Source organism: Cherax quadricarinatus, chromosome 8, assembly GCF_038502225.1.
Source record: "Cherax quadricarinatus isolate ZL_2023a chromosome 8, ASM3850222v1, whole genome shotgun sequence".
Taxonomy (NCBI): domain Eukaryota; kingdom Metazoa; phylum Arthropoda; class Malacostraca; order Decapoda; family Parastacidae; genus Cherax; species Cherax quadricarinatus.
In genome coordinates, this window is record NC_091299.1 from 12,757,414 (window position 1) to 12,776,279 (window position 18,866).

Below are 18,866 nucleotides of genomic sequence, written 5' to 3' on the forward strand. Positions count from 1 at the left end.
CTTGATCCTCCGTCTGCTGAGCGCCAGACAGACGCATTTCCTGTCTATACTCGCTTAGATGTTCCCGGGGAAAGTAAGTAAGTGCGGCGCTTGTAAACAAAATGATTAAGCTCCTAGCGAGTGAAGCAATTCCGAATGAGACGTTGTAAAAGTTTCTTTATTACAATAATTAAAGTATAATAAACAGAAGTCCTTGGGTTACACCTCGCTTCTGGTTTATCGATGGGAAAGCCTTGATTAAATTATGTGGGATCATTACTGGTCCTAATGTTACAGAAAGAATGTAAATTCGTTGGAAAACGGTCTCTCTAAATGCTGAGGAGAAAATGGGATGTGAGGCAGGACAACGATGTTCACAACTAGAAATGTGTCATAATCATATATTTTCTATTGCCGTAGTTATAACCATCATATTGGCAATAATGATACACAATATATATATATATATATATATATATATATATATATATATATATATATATATATATATATATATATATATATATATATATATATATATATATATATATATATGTGTGTGTGTGTGTGTGTGTGTGTGTGTGTGTGTGTGTGTGTGTGTGTGTGTGTGTGTGTGTGTGTGTATCATTATTACCAATATAACGGCTACAACTACGGCAATATATATGCGATCTTGTGATCTTATTGCATATGTGTATATGCAATAAAATCACAAGGAACAGGTGATATGTTTATTAATATACAATTAGTTAGTTAAAGATTAGCCGGTATTCTCCCGGCCCGGGCCTTTTCCAAGTAGTGGCCCGGCCTTGACTCCCTCTTTAGGGAGTGTCTGAGACCTAAGTCTCCCATGGGAGGAGGCACAAGTACCTCCTCATCTTTGGGACCAACTGTCCCCAGGCCTAGCCACAAGCTAGGCCTCTCTGGTCTGCCATCCTCGCCCCAAGGGGACAAATGGGAATGACAGTCTTGTGAGCTAAAGGCTCGGGCTCAGGCACCTACCCTACCCTAGAAGGGTTAGGCATGGTGTCGATGTAATATACAATATAACTACAGTGAAAAGTATTATTTTTCAAGCGCCTGGAATATGCAATGACATATATATATATATGTAAATGCATGTCCAAGAGTGATTCTAGTGTGGCCTAAGTTTGTCAAGTCATTTGAGTTTCTTCTCTCCTGACAACTATTTCTTTTGAAATCTGACAGTTGTCAAAAATGTATGAGTCATCGCGGTGAGACCGAGTGATGCACTGAAACCATCAGTCCTGAAAGACACGATATCTTACGAAAAAATGATAACTGTAATTGAAGACCTGTTTAATACTATTTAATTTCTCATGTGGTTACTCTCAGTAACCACATGAGAAGACTGTGGCCAATATAAAATGAGTTGAAAGACAATCTATTCCGTCGCTTAAGAAGCAAATATATAATTCTAAACCACAGAATATGTTTTTACACCATAATTTGTCAAGTTACTCGCGCATTTCACCGCTGAGGTAATGCTACTGTTGGAGGCTTGACACTGTTGCTAACTAGCAGCTTGGACGATTATAGAGTTATTTCTGAAGTTATTGCCGAGTATCATATCACTTACTATCAATGCACAGATTGTGCTACTGTTATTAATACTAAGTCTAATACTAGTAATACTATAACTACAACATCTTATGTTAACAATAATAATAATAATAATAATAATAATAATAATAATAAATGTAAAACTGGTCGGTGCGCCAGTGTTGAAGCTTCATGAAGGTCAGTTTTGTGCAAGCGATTGTTGTTAGCAACAGCAATATACGACAGGAAAAGATAGACAAAAGCAACAGGAGGGTTTACCACTCACCATGAGCTTCATGGTTGTGTAGTGATGATGCTCCCGCTCGCTCGCCCTCTTATATATTCCTGCCTCTCACTTCGCTTCGTAAACATTGCTTTCTTTATCCTCCTTCATAGAATTTCTTCCTTTCTCTTGCGGAGTGAATCTTCTTGGCATGCGTGGCTAAGAGAATTATTGTCCATTTCCATACATGTCATGTCCTCTACGCAACTCGAATATTACATAGGACACAGGATTGTTTCAAGAAGATTTTTTCCTTATATTTAAATTTTATTCTATTCTTTGTGTTTAAATTTTATTCTTTTGTAGTAGAGGACTGTATTTCTAGAGTAACATTTGTTTAGAGTGAATGATCGTTTTATTTAAAGCTATTACCATAAATGACATGGCTTATTAACGACTTGGCTTATTCGCTTTGCCAAAGAAGCCAAGAATATATTACTAAATTTTGCTAGAACTAAGATAAGACAGTTAATCGAAATATTACAAAATGTATACATTTTATTGTTGATAGTAAATAATGCTGACTAAGGTTAAGCCGTCCTTACTTAACCTCTAAAGTCTAAATTTATACTAAGCTAGGTAAATTAAAGGAAGATCATTTTAGATTACTAAGGTAATTTGATGCAATTTTTTAGGATAAATATTAACTGTAGCTCCTGATGCTTTTTATGCAAATTCTTTCATATTAAACGAGTTGTGTTATGTGGCTACTGAAAATTTGTGCAAATCTTAAGAAAACCCTAACTTGATAATCTAACTTAAGGTAATGTAACCTAAGCTAATGTAACCTAGAATTTCTCTTAATTTAGGTTAGGCTTGGGTTAGGTTAGGCTTGGGTTACGTTGGATTAGGTTTGGATATACAAAAAGAAATCCATTTCCCAAAATATATCTGCTTCCATTGCACATTTCACTTAATATCTGAGAATACACAATAAGCTATCGCTAAGCTCAGTATAGTATGCAGTTTTTTAAACTGCATACCATACAATTTTTTGTGAATAAATCAGTCTATGTATGTATGAGACAAAGAATATTGAAACATTATATTTAAAAGTAAATTATACTTATTTAGCCACTCGGACCTTCAAAAGCAGGTGAAGGGCTCTTGATCCAATGAACTGTAGCTGCCCTTCCCTTCCCTGAATCAGACCTGATAACCTACTAGTCCTTAGCACTGATTATCCTAATGGGTTTAGCACTTCACCATGAATATTAAAATAAAAATAATGTTACAATCTTCTTGCGACTAAGCTTCGTGAATATACATATATTTTCCTCATGACAAGATTTAGATAGTTTACATTATTCTCATGATCATTCATGGGAAAAATATAAATATCATCACTGTCAGACATACTAGGAAGAGTTTAAGATCCTGGTTTATAAAGAAACAATTCCTTTTTTTTCTAAACAAGCAATGTAAATTTATTGTTGCTATAACTACGATTGTAAAATTAAAATAAACCAAACTGAATAAATTTAGGCTGGACTTTTGTAAGTTGGGTTAAATACAGCTAAACTATAATACTTTAATTTTAGCTCTGATTAAGATATACATCCCTCCTCGGGAAGCATCAGCTCTGGGGCCCTTGCTGCTCAGTATCTACATTAATGGCCTTGATGAGAGAATATAATGTGACATGAGTAATTAGACTGACGACGTAAAAATGGGCCTACAAATAAATTCACAGAGATACCTTTGATTTAGACAGTTTAATGTTGTAGTTTAAAAAGTGACAGATGATGTTCAATGTAGCAGACTGTACTGTCCTAATTTTCTGGAATTAAAATTAAAATGAATAATATAGAACTTAATAATAAAAACTTGGAAATTATGGCAAGGAGAAATTTGATCCAAATACAGCAGTGTCCAATAGTCCGTAATAAAGCTAACAAACTGATTGATTGCATATATATTAAGAAGCATAAGCAAAGGTTATTTTACATCTATGCACATCATTAGTAAGGAACTGCGACGCAGTCCTAACTTCTCCATACAGAACATTATATATAAATGCGTTAGAGAAAATGCAGAGAAGGGTGACAAAATTAATTTCTTATGCAAGTTATTTTTCACAGATCGACGGACAGCCCTAAAACTGTACTTTCTTGAAAGTTGTTGAATGATATAGGGAATATAAATTGGATGCTTAGGATATCTTACCAAAATAACTAGAAACAATGACTTCAAGTAGCATAAATTCAAGATTTAGAAAGGATGTAGGAAAGTTCTAGTCTGGAAACAGAGAGGAAGACGAATGGAACAATTTGTTAAGTAGAGTTATCGAAGCTAGAACTATGCAGTAGCTTCGAAAATAGGATAGACAAATATATAAGTAAGAAGAGTTTGGTTTAAGAAGGGCGAACACCGAGTTAGATAAAATTTACGAGGCTGGTATGGTACCTTGGTTAACGCACCAGTCTTCCAAATTTAGGATTGGTTTGACATGGGTTCGAACTCCACCCGTGCTTCTAGTTGTTTGCATTCGTGTCATTGCGTTTTCACGAGATAATTATTAGCTAATTATGTACATTTATGTTTTGAGGAGGATCGAAATATTCAGTTTTGTTTCTTGTTTTTTTTTCAAACCTGAATTTCTTCTGTGTGACCTAAAATCTTATTTATTATTAGGTGAACGTGTAAGAGAAATTACTTTTATAAGGATCGAATCTAAGTAATTTCGATTGTGAACCGAACTCTCTATCAATTTATCATGGTTGTTTTTATAGCCTGGAGATCCTGGAATCCTTTACACATACTCAGAGTTCTGACCTCTCAGGACTTCTTGTTATCCCGGACTTTTCACCTTGATGCACTTTCTTGGGTGTTGTTTTCCATGTGGTCCGTTGCTGAAGGGCATACGGACGTCCTGGCGTGCTTATCAAGAGTTAATCGCGAGCCTCCATTCTCCTGTCTGCTATGAGTTTTTGTCTTCTGTCTGGGTCAGGTTGTTTTATCATCTTTGAAGTTTGAGAAAATGTAAAATAAACTATTTTACATTCCTTAAAGTTTTTTAGTCTACATGTTTATTAGTGTTCTTTCACGATGACATTGTTCTTCCAGCGAGGTGATCATCTCTCTCCCACAAAAACGACGTCGTTAACACTTTCGTAATTTCGCACAGGTCTTTCATATCTCACTTACTTTTCAACTGATTTTCAGGTGATTTCTGTAACGTCATGTGATTTAACCCGCACAAATTGCAAGTAATAAATGAACTAGGAAGATGGTGTGAGAAACTTTACTAATGGTGAAACTCCCATGACGGCTCCTGTCACTTGAAGGGAAATATGTATCTGTTCTCTCGTAAAAAAAAGTTGCAACACAACTGGTCATCTTCCCCGTCGAGGTGGAGAGAGTCGAGTTACTCAGCAGGGCAGCATGACGAGGCGAGTGTCTTGTACGCAATAATCCGCGTAACAATCTTACCAGCATTTTAAAACTGTTTCAGTGAACGAGGGACCTGAGGCGACTTATTCTCTTGCAAATCCAGAACTAAAAAGTGAAGGATTTAAAAGGTTTTTGACTTGAGGAGAGATTTCTCAATATGAATGTTATGAAGTCGTCAAAAAAAAAAAAGGATTTAAACAATGATTTGTTGTGGTTTATTAATTTTTTCTTTTAGGAATTAATTACACATTTTCAGAAATGAAGGCGAGGTGTGTGTGTGTGTGTGTGTGTGTGTGTGTGTGTGTGTGTGTGTGTGTGTGTGTGTGTGTGTGTGTGTGTGTGTGTGTGTATTTGTGTTCATATATATGTGTTTATGTGTTTGAGTGTGTTTGCGTCTGTGTGCATGAATTTATGTGTTTGTGAAGATATATGTGTATGTGAGAGTGTGTGTGTCTGAGTGTATGTGTGTGTACATGTGTATATGCACTCACCTAGTTGTGGTTGCAGGGGCCGAGTCACAGCTCCTGGCCCTACCTCTTCTCTGGTCGCTACTAGGTCACTCTTCCTGCTCCATGAGCTTTATCATACCTCTTCTTAAAACTATGTATGGATTCTGCCTCCGCTACATCACTTCCCAGACTATTCCACTTCCGGACAACTCTGTGACTGAAGAAATAGTTCCTAACATCCCTGTGATTCGTCTGAGTCTTCAATTTCCAACTGTGACCCCTTATAGCCGTGTCCCATCTCTGTAACATCCTGTCTCTGTCCACCTTGTCGATTCCTCTCAGTATTTTATATGTCGTTATCATATCCCTCTTATCTCTCCTGTCCTCCAGTGTCGTCAGGTCGATTTCCCTTAACCTCTCCTCGTTGGACATACCCCATAGCTCTGGGACTAGTCTTGCTGCAAACCTTTGCACTTTCTCTAGGTGTAGGTTCCAAACTGGTGATGCATACTCCAGTATGGGCCTAACGTGCACAGTGTACAGGATCCTGAACGATTCCTTATTAAAATGTCGAAATGCTGCTCTTAGGTTTGCTAGGCGCCCGTATACTGCAGCAGTTATTTGGTTGATGTGCGCCCCAGGAGATGTGCCCCGTGTTATACTCACCCCAAGATCCTTTTTCTTTAATGAGGTTTGTGGTCTCTGGTCCCCTAGACTGTACTCCGTCTACGGTCTTCTTTGCTCTTCCCCAATCTTCATGACTTTGCACTTGGTGGGGTTGAACTCCAGGAGCCAGTTGCTGGACCAGGCCTGCAGCCTGTCCAGATCCCTTTGTAGTTCTGCCTGGTCCTCATTCGATTGAATTCTTCTCTGCAAACAGGGACACTTAGGAGTCTATTCCTTCCGTCATGTCGTTCACAAATGCCAGAAACAGCACCGGTCCTAGGACTGACCCTGTGGAACCCCGCTCGTTACAGGCGCCCACTCTGACACCTCACCACGTACCATGACTCGCTGTTGTCTTCCTGACAGCTATTCCCTGATCCACTGCAGTGCCTTCCCTGCTATCCCTGCCTGGTCCTACAGCTCTTGTGGGGAACTGTGTCAAACGCCTTCTTACAGTCCAAGGAAATGCAGTCTACCCACCCCTCTCTCTCTCTTGTCTTACCGCTGTCACTCTGTCATAGAACTCCAGTAGGTTTGTGACACAGGATTTCCTGTCCCTGAAACCATGCTGGCTGTCGTTGATAAGCTCATTCCATTCTAGGTGCTCCACCATTCTTCTCCTGATAATCTTCTCCATGACTTTGCATGCTGTACATGTCATTGACACTGGTCAGTAGATTAATGCTTCGTGTGTGTCTCCTTTATTAAAACCGGACTACATTTGCTGTCTTCCATATCTCAGGTAGTCGCCCTGTTTCGATAGATGTGTTGAAGATTGTTGTTAGTGGTACACATAGTACTTCTGCTCCCTATCTCAGGACCCATGGAGAAATGTTATCCGGCCCCATCGCCTTTGAGGTATCTAGCTCGCTCAGGAACCTCTTCACTTCTTCCTCGGTTGTATGTATTGTGTCCAACACTTGATGGTGTACCCCACCTCTTCGTCTTCCTGGAATCCCTTCTGTCTTCACGTTGAGCTCTTCACGTACTTCACAGTCGTTTCTTGTGATCGCCCCTCCTTCCTTCCTCAGCCTGATTACCTAGTCCTTGACTGTTGTTCTCCTCCTGATTTGGCTTTACAACAGCTCCGGGTCAGATTTGGCTTTTGCTACTGTCATTTTTGTATTGTCGTTGGGCCTCCCTCCTTGCCTGAGCATATTCAGTTCTGGCTCTGCGACTTCTCTCCTTATTCTCCTGGGTCCTTTGCCTTCTATACTTCTTCTATTTTCTAGCACACTTGGTTTTGGCCTCACTACACCTTTGGGTGAACCAAAGGCTCATACTGGCTTTCTCGTTATTTCTATTACCCTTCAGTATAAACCACTCCTCAGCTTCCTTGCATATTGTTGTCACATATTCCATCATCTCGTTTACTGACTTCCCTGCCAGTTCTCTGTCCCATTGAACCCCGTGCAAGAAATTCTTCGTGCCTGTGTAGTCCCCTCTCGTGTAGTTTGGCTTCATTCGTCCTGCCCTTCCTGCTTCCCTCTCCACTCGTAACTCTACTATATACTCGAAGCTCAGAATCACGTGATCACTGGCCCCGAGGGGTCTTTCATATATGATGCCCTCAATATCTGCACTGCTCGAAGTGAATACTAGGTCCAGCCTCGCTGATTCGTTCTCTCCTCTCTCTCTCTCTCTCTCTGGTAGTGTCCCTTATGTATTGGTACATGAGCTTTTCCAGTAACACCTCCATCATCTTAGCCCTCCACGTTTCTGGGCCACCATGTGGCTCCAGGTTCTCCCAGTCGACTTCCTTGTGGTTGAAGTCACCCATAATCAGCAGGTTTGCCCTGCTCAAATAAACCCTTCTGCTCATTTCAGCCAGTATGTCAACCATCGCTCTATTACTCTCATTACACTCTTGCCTTGGCCTCCCACTTTTCTGTGGTGGGTTATACATCACAGCACTTACCACCTCGGCACCTCCAGACTGAAGTGTTCTTAATATGTAGTTAGTCTCTTGCTTCTTCTCTGTTTTCTCTCTCCAGCTCATCAAAATCCCATCAGTTTTTGATGAACAGTGCCACTCCTCCACCCCCTCTGCTCCCTCTGTCTTTCCTCAAGATCTGATATCCCATTGGAAAGATGGCATCTGTTATCAATCCTGTGAGCTTGGTTTGTTCCTCAGGGGTCAGTGTTGGGCCCGTTGTTGTTCACAATTTACATAAACGACGTAGATGAGGGAATAAATAGCGACATAAGCAAATTTGCTAATGACACCAAAATAGGCCGTCCAATTCATTCTAATGAGGACATTAGAGCACTCCAGGATGATCTGAATAGACTGACGCAATGGTCGGAGAAGTGGCAGATGCAGTTTAATATTGACAAATGCAAAGTTCTAAATGTTGGACAGTTAAATAACCATGCCACATGTAAACTAAATAATGTAGATCTTAATACTACCGATTGCGAAAAGAATTTAGGAGTTCTGGTTAGCAGTAACCTAAAACCAAGATAACAGTGCATTAGTGTTCGCAATAAAGCTAACAGAATTCTTGGCTTCATATCTAGAAGTATAAATAATAGAAGTCCTTAAGTTGTTCTTCAACTCTATATATCCTTGGTTAGGCCTCATTTAGACTATGCTGCTCAGTTCTGGTCACCGTATTACAGAATGGATATAAATGCTCTGGAAAACGTACTAAGGAGGATGACAAAGATGATCCCATGTATCAGAAATCTTCCCTATGAGGATAGACTGAAGGCCCTGAATCTGCACTCTCTCGAAAGGCGTAGAATTAGGGGGGATATGATCGAGGTGTATAAATGGAAAACAGGAATAAATAAAGGGGATGTAAATAGTGTGTAGATGAATGGTTCAGAGAACCGACATGTTGTTGAATTAGACACTTGTGCAACTCTTGGGTATCTTTATTGAGGAAACGTTTCGCCACACAGTGGCTTCATGATGGACATTGATGGACTGACCACATCGACTCAAGGCTGAGGGACTGATTACCTCATTCTCCTCATGTTCTTCAAGTTTCTCCTTTGTATGGACTGATGATGCCACTGTGTGGCGAAACGTTTCCTCAATAAAGATACCCAAGAGTTGCACATGTGTCTAATTCAACAACATGTAAATAGCGTGCTGAAAATTTCCAGCCATGACAGGACTCGCAGCAATGGTTTCAAGTTGGAAAATTCAGATTCAGGAAGGATATAGGAAAGCACTGGTTTGGTAATCGAGTTGTGGATGAGTGGAACAAGCTCCCGAGTACAGTTATTGAGGCTAAAACGTTGTGTAGTTTTAAAAATAGGTTAGATAAATACATGAGTGGGTGTGGGTGGGTGTGAGTTGGACCTGACTAGCTTGCGCTGCTGGGTTTGGTACAGTGCTCCATCCTTGAGTGGGGATGACCAGACTGGGTGGGTCATTGGGATAATCCGGAGGGGGGGTCATTGGTCTAATCCGGGGTAGGGGACATGGACCTGCTCCGCATGGGTCAGTAGGCCTGTTGCAGTGTTCCTTCTTTCTTATGTTCTTATATGATGTCTGGTGATGCCTCTTTGACTCTTTCGTGCCACTCCTATTTATTCATTATTCCATCAGCATTGGTATACCATACCTTCAGTTTCCTCTCCAACACTGTGTTTTAGGGGGTCTGTGAGGGTGGGGGACCTGGCAATGGGCTGTGGGATTCTACAGCATAGTGTGGGGCGGGGGCTGTGTGGATTGTGGTTAGTGTTGGGATAGCATGTTTGGCTGTGGGGTTCTAGGGGTGATTCTGTGCGTGCTTGTGCTTGTTGCTCTGCCCTGCTCTGGTTGTCCTCTGCTGATTCTGTCCTTGTCTCTCTTCCTAGCCCCTTTCAATTCTGTGTCCTCTCCCTCAGTTGCTGTCATACTGATTTTGTTCTGTCTCGGTCTGGGAACACCCTCTTGTATGTTGATGATTCCTTCACCGTGATTTCTCTTGCAGGATCCTGTTTAACACTGTTTCGGTATAGAAAATCAGCTTGACTGGTCGATTTCTTCCCTTCAAGTACCCCCCTATTCTCTGAAAATTTACTATCTCAGTTGTGTCCTCCTTGCATATTTCTTTGATGATGTTTTCACTCTGTAGTGGAAGGAAGGCGGGGTAGGGGTCGGCCTAGGAAAGGTTGGAGGGAGGGGGTAAAGGAGGTTTTGTGTGCGAGGGGCTTGGACTTCCAGCGGGCATGCGTGAGCGTGTTTGATAGGAGTGAATGGAGACAAATGTTTTTTAATACTTGACGTGCTGTTGGAGTGTGAGCAAAGTAACATTTATGAAGGGGTTCAGGGAAACCGGCAGGCCGGACTTGATTCCTGGAGATGGGAAGTACAGTGCCTGCACTCTGAAGGAGGGGTGTTAATGTTGCAGTTTAAAAACTGTAGTGTAAAACACCCTTCTGGCAAGACAGTGATGGAGTGAATGATGGTGAAAGTTTTTCTTTTTCGGCCACCCTGCCTTGGTGGGAATCGGCCAGTGTGTTAATATATATATATATATATATATATATATATATATATATATATATATATATATATATATATATATATATATATATATATATATATATATATATATATATATATATATATGCAATAAGATCACAGTAAACAGGTGATTTCAAAATATGCAAAACAACCACTCTGAAAGAATAGAGAAATTCCAAGCGCTTTCGTGACTACTCACATTATCAAGGAACTATGTGAGTAGTCACGAAAGCTCTTGGAATTTCTCTATTCTTTCAGAGTGGTTGTTTTGCATATATATATATATATATATATATATATATATATATATATATATATATATATATATATATATATATATATATATATATATATATATATATATATATATATATATATATATATAGTGTGTGTGTGTCTGTGTATCCGTACATTTCTTCCCACATCTTCAGGTGCATCTAGTGTAATAAGCAGAGAAAGGCTCATATATAGAATCAGAAGCATGAGTCGGGTATTGTGAGTCGCTCATAAATGTAAGTGACATGAGTGATTAAAAGTAATGTGAGATTATTACAGGTTTACATTTGGCTGGGTCTTATCACTTCACATTAACTGTAATCCTCTTGTCATCTTTATTTGTAACAACTAGTATTACTTTCCTTTTACCCGACATTTACTCGTATATACTGAGCTCGTCTTTACTTATTGCTACAATCAGAAAACTGAGGCAGGTCAGTAAATCAGTGCTCACTGCTGCAGTTTGCCAACCACGGTGGCAATGACTAACATTCAAATATGTGTCAGACGTGCCTAGCATGTAGGCTTATTGCAGTGTTTCTTCGTTATGTTTTTTATGTTCTTATGTGTTATCATACTTAGCTTTTTTCGATAAAATATATTTTGTCAAACAAAATGAGCTTGTTAGGTAAGACACATATGCAACAGTTAGACAACTTTATTCCGAAACGTTTCGCCTACACAGTAGGCTTCTTCAGTCGAATACAGAAAGTAGGCAGGAACAGTAGAGATGTGAAGACGATGTAATCAGTCCATCACCCTTGAAGTCGTAAAATTTGAGGTTGTCAGTCCCTCAGCCTGGAGCAGTTCAGTTCCATAGTCAGGAACTATCTGAAGATCAAGCGACAGTGCAGAGACTTAAATACTGTCGGAAGGAGAGGTGCAGAGTAGTAGTAGTAATAGTGAAAATGGAGCCACTACTACTACTACTACTCTGCACCTCTCCTTCCCACAAAATGAGCTTCTTTGTTTTCTGTTATCATAACCGACTACAGATAATGTATAATATTCATTGTGTTAAAAACTGACTGAATTATTGTCTGGATTTAGACAGGTCTTCCCTGTCTTCGTAACGGTACAAAGCCGGTAGAGAATAAATAATTAACTATAATAAAAATTATATTCCACAGTGGATCCGTGTAAAATATTCCCAAATCTCACAACTACTAATCCATAAAAATAGATCCCTTGCGATGTCTTCCTTTAGACATTGATTCCTCTATACTGTAAAGTGTAGACTATAGTCTACAGTCTACACAGATCTTTAAGTTCGGATGTTAAGCCCCAACCTCCCACAGCATTCGGCAAAAAGATCGCTTCTAAGGCTATTAATTAACGTTCAATCACTGCTTATGATGATAAATTAGACACATGTGCAACACTTGGGTATATTTAATGAGGAAACGTTTCGCCACACAGTGACTTCATCAGTCCATACAAAGGAGAATCGTGAAGAACAGGAGGAGTTTGAGGTAATGAGTCCCTCTGCCTTGAGTCGATGTAATCAGTCCGTCAATCTTGAAAGGAATACAGCATATGTGCGAAGAAGTAGCTTATATACCGTAGGCAGATGATGAGGTGCAGCAGTCGTAGGTGGTGTCACATTTGTCCAATGTGGAAGTAGGTCGTGCCCAAGGGTTAGGCAAGTGAGGAATTCCTCAGTATTAAGATCCCAAGAAGTTGCAGTGTCAGCGACTCAAGCCTGAGGAACTGATGACCTCATTCTCCTCCCGTTCTTAACGATTCTCCTCTGTATGGACTGATGAAGCCACTGTGTGGCGAAATGTTTCCTCATTAAAGATACCCAAGTGTTGCACATGTGTCTAATTTATCAACTTGTCGGTTCTCTGAACCATTCATCTACAATCACTGTTTATGTTGACCAACTGTTACTTCGCGCCGTACCGTGTAAGTCGTCAAATCAATAAGTTTGTGACAACCAAACAAAACTGACGTGACGTTGTAAATGTGTTCGTTACTTGGTCAGGTGAAGCACCATTGGGTGTGACCAGTTGCTGTGTGGGAGTCTGGGTGAACCTTGGGAAGCCAGGAGTTTCCTGTTCGTTACAATGGAGTAACTTTGCAAAACTTGCTCGGAACAACAGCAAAGTTTATGAGCTTTTCTAGCCAGATAGGATCCAGAAATTAAACTACTTGAGAAATTAGTAAGCTCGTGTAATAAAGAGTCGGTTACAGATTAAGTCCGGCTGATTCTGTAAGTTTTATCAGATGTAAATTAGCCATGAATGGACTTGACAAATTAACACAATCGAAATTGACTAATTTAGACTTGCAGTAATCCCTATAATAATAATAATCAATGGGAGCAATCCTATTTTCTGTCTCAGTGCTGGAGGCAACGATGTTGGCAGACGTAGGAGTGAGGACCTGATTAGCAGGTATAGGTCAGCAATAGAGATAATTAGGAGGAAGGGTGGGAAACCTGTCATATGTGGCATTTTGCCAAGGAGAGGAGTTGGAAATGAATGGTTGTCCAGAGCAATTGGTGTCAATTGCTGGCTGGACAAATACTGTAAGGAAAATGCGGTAACATTCATTGACAACTGGGACCTCTTCTATGGCAGAAATGACATGTATGCCAGGGATGGGGTTCACTTATCTAGGTGTGGGGTGGGAGCTGTTAGGTCTTTAAACTAGGAATAGTTAGTGGTATGGGTTTTGGCGGGAAAACTGTGAAGTCGCAGGGTAGTAACTTGAGTACTAGGAGAACTAGTAATAGGCAAAATGAGGTGGATATTGGAAAGCCAGTGGCACTAATTGACAAGGACAGTAATAGGTTTAGTGGAATAACAGAAAGGAGCAGGAAGGGTAAAGAGAGTGGAGGGTCATTAAAAATTTATTACACAAATAGTCGCAGTGCTAGGAATAAGATGGACGAGTTGAGACTAGTTGCTAGTGCAGGTAACATAGATGTATTTGCCATTACTGAGACGTGGTTTAATTCAAAAAGTCGGGACATGACTGCAGAATGTCACATTCAGGGTTTTAAATTGTTCCAAGTAGATAGAAGTATCGGGAAGGGGGGTGGGGTGGCATTGTATGTCCGAGATCGCTTGAACTGTTGCATAAAAACGGGTATTAAGTCTGAAGTAACACATACAGAGTCTGTTTGGATAGAATTTTCAGAGGGGCATGAAAAATTAATTTTAGGTGTGATATACCGTCCCCCAAATTTAGATAGGGACCTGGGGAGATTACTATGGGAGGAAATTGTTAGGGCCACAAGGCACGATAATGTAGTAATTCTAGGAGACTTTAACTTTAGTCATATTGATTGGAATTTCTTGACTGGGAATTTAGAATCATACGATTTCTTAGAAGTAGTTCAGGATTGTTTTTTGAAGCAGTTTGTGACAGAACCTACAAGGGGAAATAACCTGCTTGACTTAGTTCTGGCAAACAATGAATCCCTTGTTAATAATTTAGAAGTTTCAGAGGAACTGGGTGCTAGCGACCACAAATCAATTACATTTAGAATTGAATGGAAGTATGATAGTAGGGATAACTCAGTAACAGTCCCAGATTTTCGCTTAGCAGATTACGATGGGCTTAGAGAACACTTATCATCTGTTGACTGGGGTAACGAAGAGAGCTATCAATATGACAGTTTTCTGAACACAATTCATGCTGCTCAAAGAACGTTTATCCCTTATAAGGAAATTAGATCAAATAGAAATGACCCAAAATGGATGAATAATAGGCTGAAATATCTACTAGGGCATAAGAAAGGAATTTATAGGCGTATCAAAAGAGGCGAGGGTCATCTTATGAATCAGTATATTGACATTAAGAGGGACATTAAAAAGGGGATAAGAAAAGCTAAAAGGGACTATGAAATTAAAGTTGCTAGGGATTCTAAAACTAACCCAAAAAGTTTTTTCCAGGTATATAGAACAAAAGTCAGAGATAAGATAGGTCCCCTTAAAAATAACTATGGGCATCTTACTGACAAAGAGAATGAAATGTGCTCGATTTTAAATAATTATTTTCTCTCGGTTTTTACACAGGAAGACACTAATAATATTCCGGTAATTAATTTTTATAGTGGGCCAGAAGAAGATAAATTATGTAACATCACAGTCACTAGTGAAATGGTTGTGAAGCAGATAGACCGACTGAAGCAAAATAAGTCACCGGGTCCTGATGAGGTTTTTTCAAGGGTTCTAAAGGAATGCAAAATGGAAGTCTGTGAACCATTAACTAATATTTTTAATTTATCTCTTCAAACAGGTGTAGTGTCTGATATGTGGAAGATGGCTAATGTAATTCCTATTTTTAAAACAGGGGACAAGTCGTTACCGTCAAATTACCGCCCAATAAGCCTGACCTCAATTGTAGGCAAATTACTAGAGTCAATTATAGCCATCTCGATAAGCATAGCTTGATTAATGATACTCAGCATGGATTCACAAGAGGCCGGTCTTGTCTAACTAATTTATTAACTTTCTTCAGTAAAGCTTTTGAGGCTGTTGACCACGATAAAGAATTTGATATTATTTACTTAGATTTTAGTAAGGCATTTGATAGAGTTCCGCACCAAAGACTGTTGAAGAAAGTAGCAGCTCATGGCATTGGGGGAAAAGTGCTCTCGTGGATCGAGTCATGGCTCATTGACAGGAAGCACAGAGTGTCCATAAATGGGGTTAAATCCGAGTGGGGATCAGTAACAAGTGGCGTTCCACAGGGATCAGTCTTGGGCCCGTTGTTGTTTATAATATATATCAATGATCTTGATGAAGGAATTACTAGTGATATGAGCAAATTCGCCGATGACACGAAGATAGGTAGGATAATTGATTCAAACGTAGATGTTAGGGAACTTCAGGAGGATTTAGACAAACTCTACTCTTGGTCAGAAAAGTGGCAGATGCAGTTCAATGTAGATAAATGCAAGGTTCTGAAGCTCGGGAGTGTCCATAACCCTAGCACTTATAAGTTAAATAATGTAGAACTTAGCCATACAGATTGCGAAAAGGACTTGGGGGTTATGGTAAGCAGCAACCTTAAACCAAGACAGCAATGCCCAAGCGTACGTAATAAGGCAAATAGATTACTGGGATTTATATCAAGAAGTGTAAGCAACAGAAGTCCAGAGGTCATACTGCAGCTTTATACATCATTAGTAAGGCCTCACCTAGATTATGCAGCTCAATTCTGGTCTCCATATTACAGAATGGACATAAATTCGTTAGAAAACATTCAGCGTAGGATGACTAAATTAATACATAGCATTAGAAATCTTCCTTATGAAGAAAGATTGAAGACTCTTAAGTTACATTCACTTGTTAGACGAAGAATGAGGGGAGACCTGATCGAAGTGTATAAGTGGAAGATAGGTATTAATAAAGGGGATATTAACAAGGTCTTGAGGATATCTCTCCAAGAGAGAACCCGCAGTAATGGATTTAAATTAGATAAGTTTAGATTTAGAAAAGACATAGGAAAGTATTGGTTTGGAAATAGGGTAGTTGATGAGTGGAACAGTCTACCTAGTTGGGTTATTGAGGCTGGGACTTTGGGTAGTTTCAAATTTAGGTTGGATAAGTACATGAGTGGGAGGGGTTGGATTTGAGAGGGACTTGCACATCGGAGCTTGTTTCTTGGGTGGCATTGAAAATTGGGTTGGTCAAATGTTTGTTAGTGGGATGAATTGTAAAGGACCTGCCTAGTATGGGCCAACAGGCCTGCTGCAGTGTTCCTCCTTTCTTATGTTCTTATGTTCTTATAAACTTCTGTCAGTGTGTTCTTAATCTCTCATCAGTTAATAAATCTCCCATTTACTACCTCACTCTTAAAATCTAGAAATGACGAATCATGAAGTCATGAATTCTTTCTTCATCATAGACTTTAAGATAACATTAATATCTGTACCTTGGTGGAACTAGACTACTCGTCAGTGCTCCAGGTAGGAGAGTGATCCTGGCACCATCAATGATGTTGTTCTCCTCTAGGGTGCCTTCAAGCAGGTGCCTGTAGGATACACCGGTCACATTAGCCACGGCAAAGTGGTAAACCCGTATGATAAACAGTTCCTGTTAATACCAGTCAGTCGGCCATAAACCTAACAACTTGTCTTATTGCCCGCGAGTAGTACAGTCAGCGAATTGCCAAGAAACTTTGGAAGATTGAACTACCTGGGGACTACCGAAATTATGATTAACCTGTTCTATGTTCCGTTGAAATTAACAACCTAAATATTGTATATTATGGAAAAGATGTGTGATATTCATTTGGCCTGTTTTAAATGTTTTTCCACGCTAGTAGTTAGGCATCCCTGGAGACCAGCTGATGAACTAGGCTATGGTGGCCCACTCACACTATTAACGTAGCGCAACTAATATATTCTAAAGGAAAATGCCCAGTTACTTCACACGAATCTGTGGAAAAAAATGCACAAACAACTTAAGTTTTAGGATAATTTTCAACGTGTTGATTTAACCAATCAATGCAATCATGTACTGTTTTTGCTGATTATTTTGATATGTATGAGAATGTTAGCTTTCCTTCAGATACCGAGAAGTCTGTTGATTAAATGTCATCTGGAAAAAGATGATGGATATTTATAAAAAGAAAATCCTCCCCACCTTATCTTTTTTCTTTCTGATATTTGACTTTATGTAAAAACAAAGCATGCAGCTGTCCCCAATACGCTTGCAATAAATAGTCTTCCGGCAGCTAAATAACGTGTAATGTGTGGAAAGTCTACTTGAGTTCATACTTCAAAGAAATAAAACATTTCACTTCTTTTCTTAGCATTATTTTGTGTTAAGGTGAAATATCGAGGAAAAAACGCAACAAAACGAGATTTTTCCTTATGAAGGTATTGTAGCATGCTGGAAGTGAAGATGGAGAGACTCGGTGATAGTCATAACACTACAAATGCCTCAATAACTTTAGGGAGCCTGTTTGCGAATTATTAAGCATATATATAAACAACCACAGGGGGAGTTGAATGACAGCTTCATTCATTTCGTGTTACAGTGTTGCAGAAATGAGAAAGAGATCTCAGCAGATTCGTTCAGAGGGACGCTCTTGCTAAGAATGAGTATGGGAGGCAGAACAGAGGATAGTCAGCCCACAAGCAAAGGTAATGGAGTGGTTACCTAGCCAAATTAACATTGGTAACATGACAGTTATTAAAATTATCAGTCAGGCTTCAGGACAATTTAAAGGACTTTACATTCTGAATATAGATGTGTGTGGCATATGTCTTAAGAAATTTCTACACGGTTAAAGAAAAGGGAAACGGGTCTACGACAGACTTACTTGAACCTGAAGGGGACATCTAAGGGCAGACAGTGTGGTGGGATAGATAAACTCGGTGCCCAAGAATGCGAGTGCTGGGGCACTGAGCGTTTTCTGCCCCCATCCTCATTCTTAGGAAGAGCGTAGCTCTGAACCAGTCTTCTGAGATCCCTTACTAATTTCTGCAACATTACACGCAACAATGTATATACATAGGATCCACCTCTGGTGCAAAATATGGAATCCCTTTTAGATTCTTATATATATATATATATATATATATATATATATATATATATATATATATATATATATATATATATATATATATATATATATATATATATATGCAATAAGATCACAGTAAACAGGTGATTTCAGAATATGCAAAACAACCACTGTGAAAGAATAGAGAAGTTCCAAGCGCTTTCGTGACTACTCACATTATCAAGGAACAATGAAAGTAAAGCATCAAAGGAAGGTATATAAAGGGGTAGCCCACACCTCACTATCAGATCCCACAACA

At 39.5% G+C, this 18,866-nt stretch overlaps 1 protein-coding gene across 1 annotated transcript in view; it reads left to right on the forward strand.

The window, feature by feature from the left end:
• The window catches only part of LOC128685314 (uncharacterized), a 79,354-nt gene that overhangs the window by 31,873 nt on the left and 28,615 nt on the right, over positions 1–18,866 (forward strand). The window lies entirely within an intron of this gene.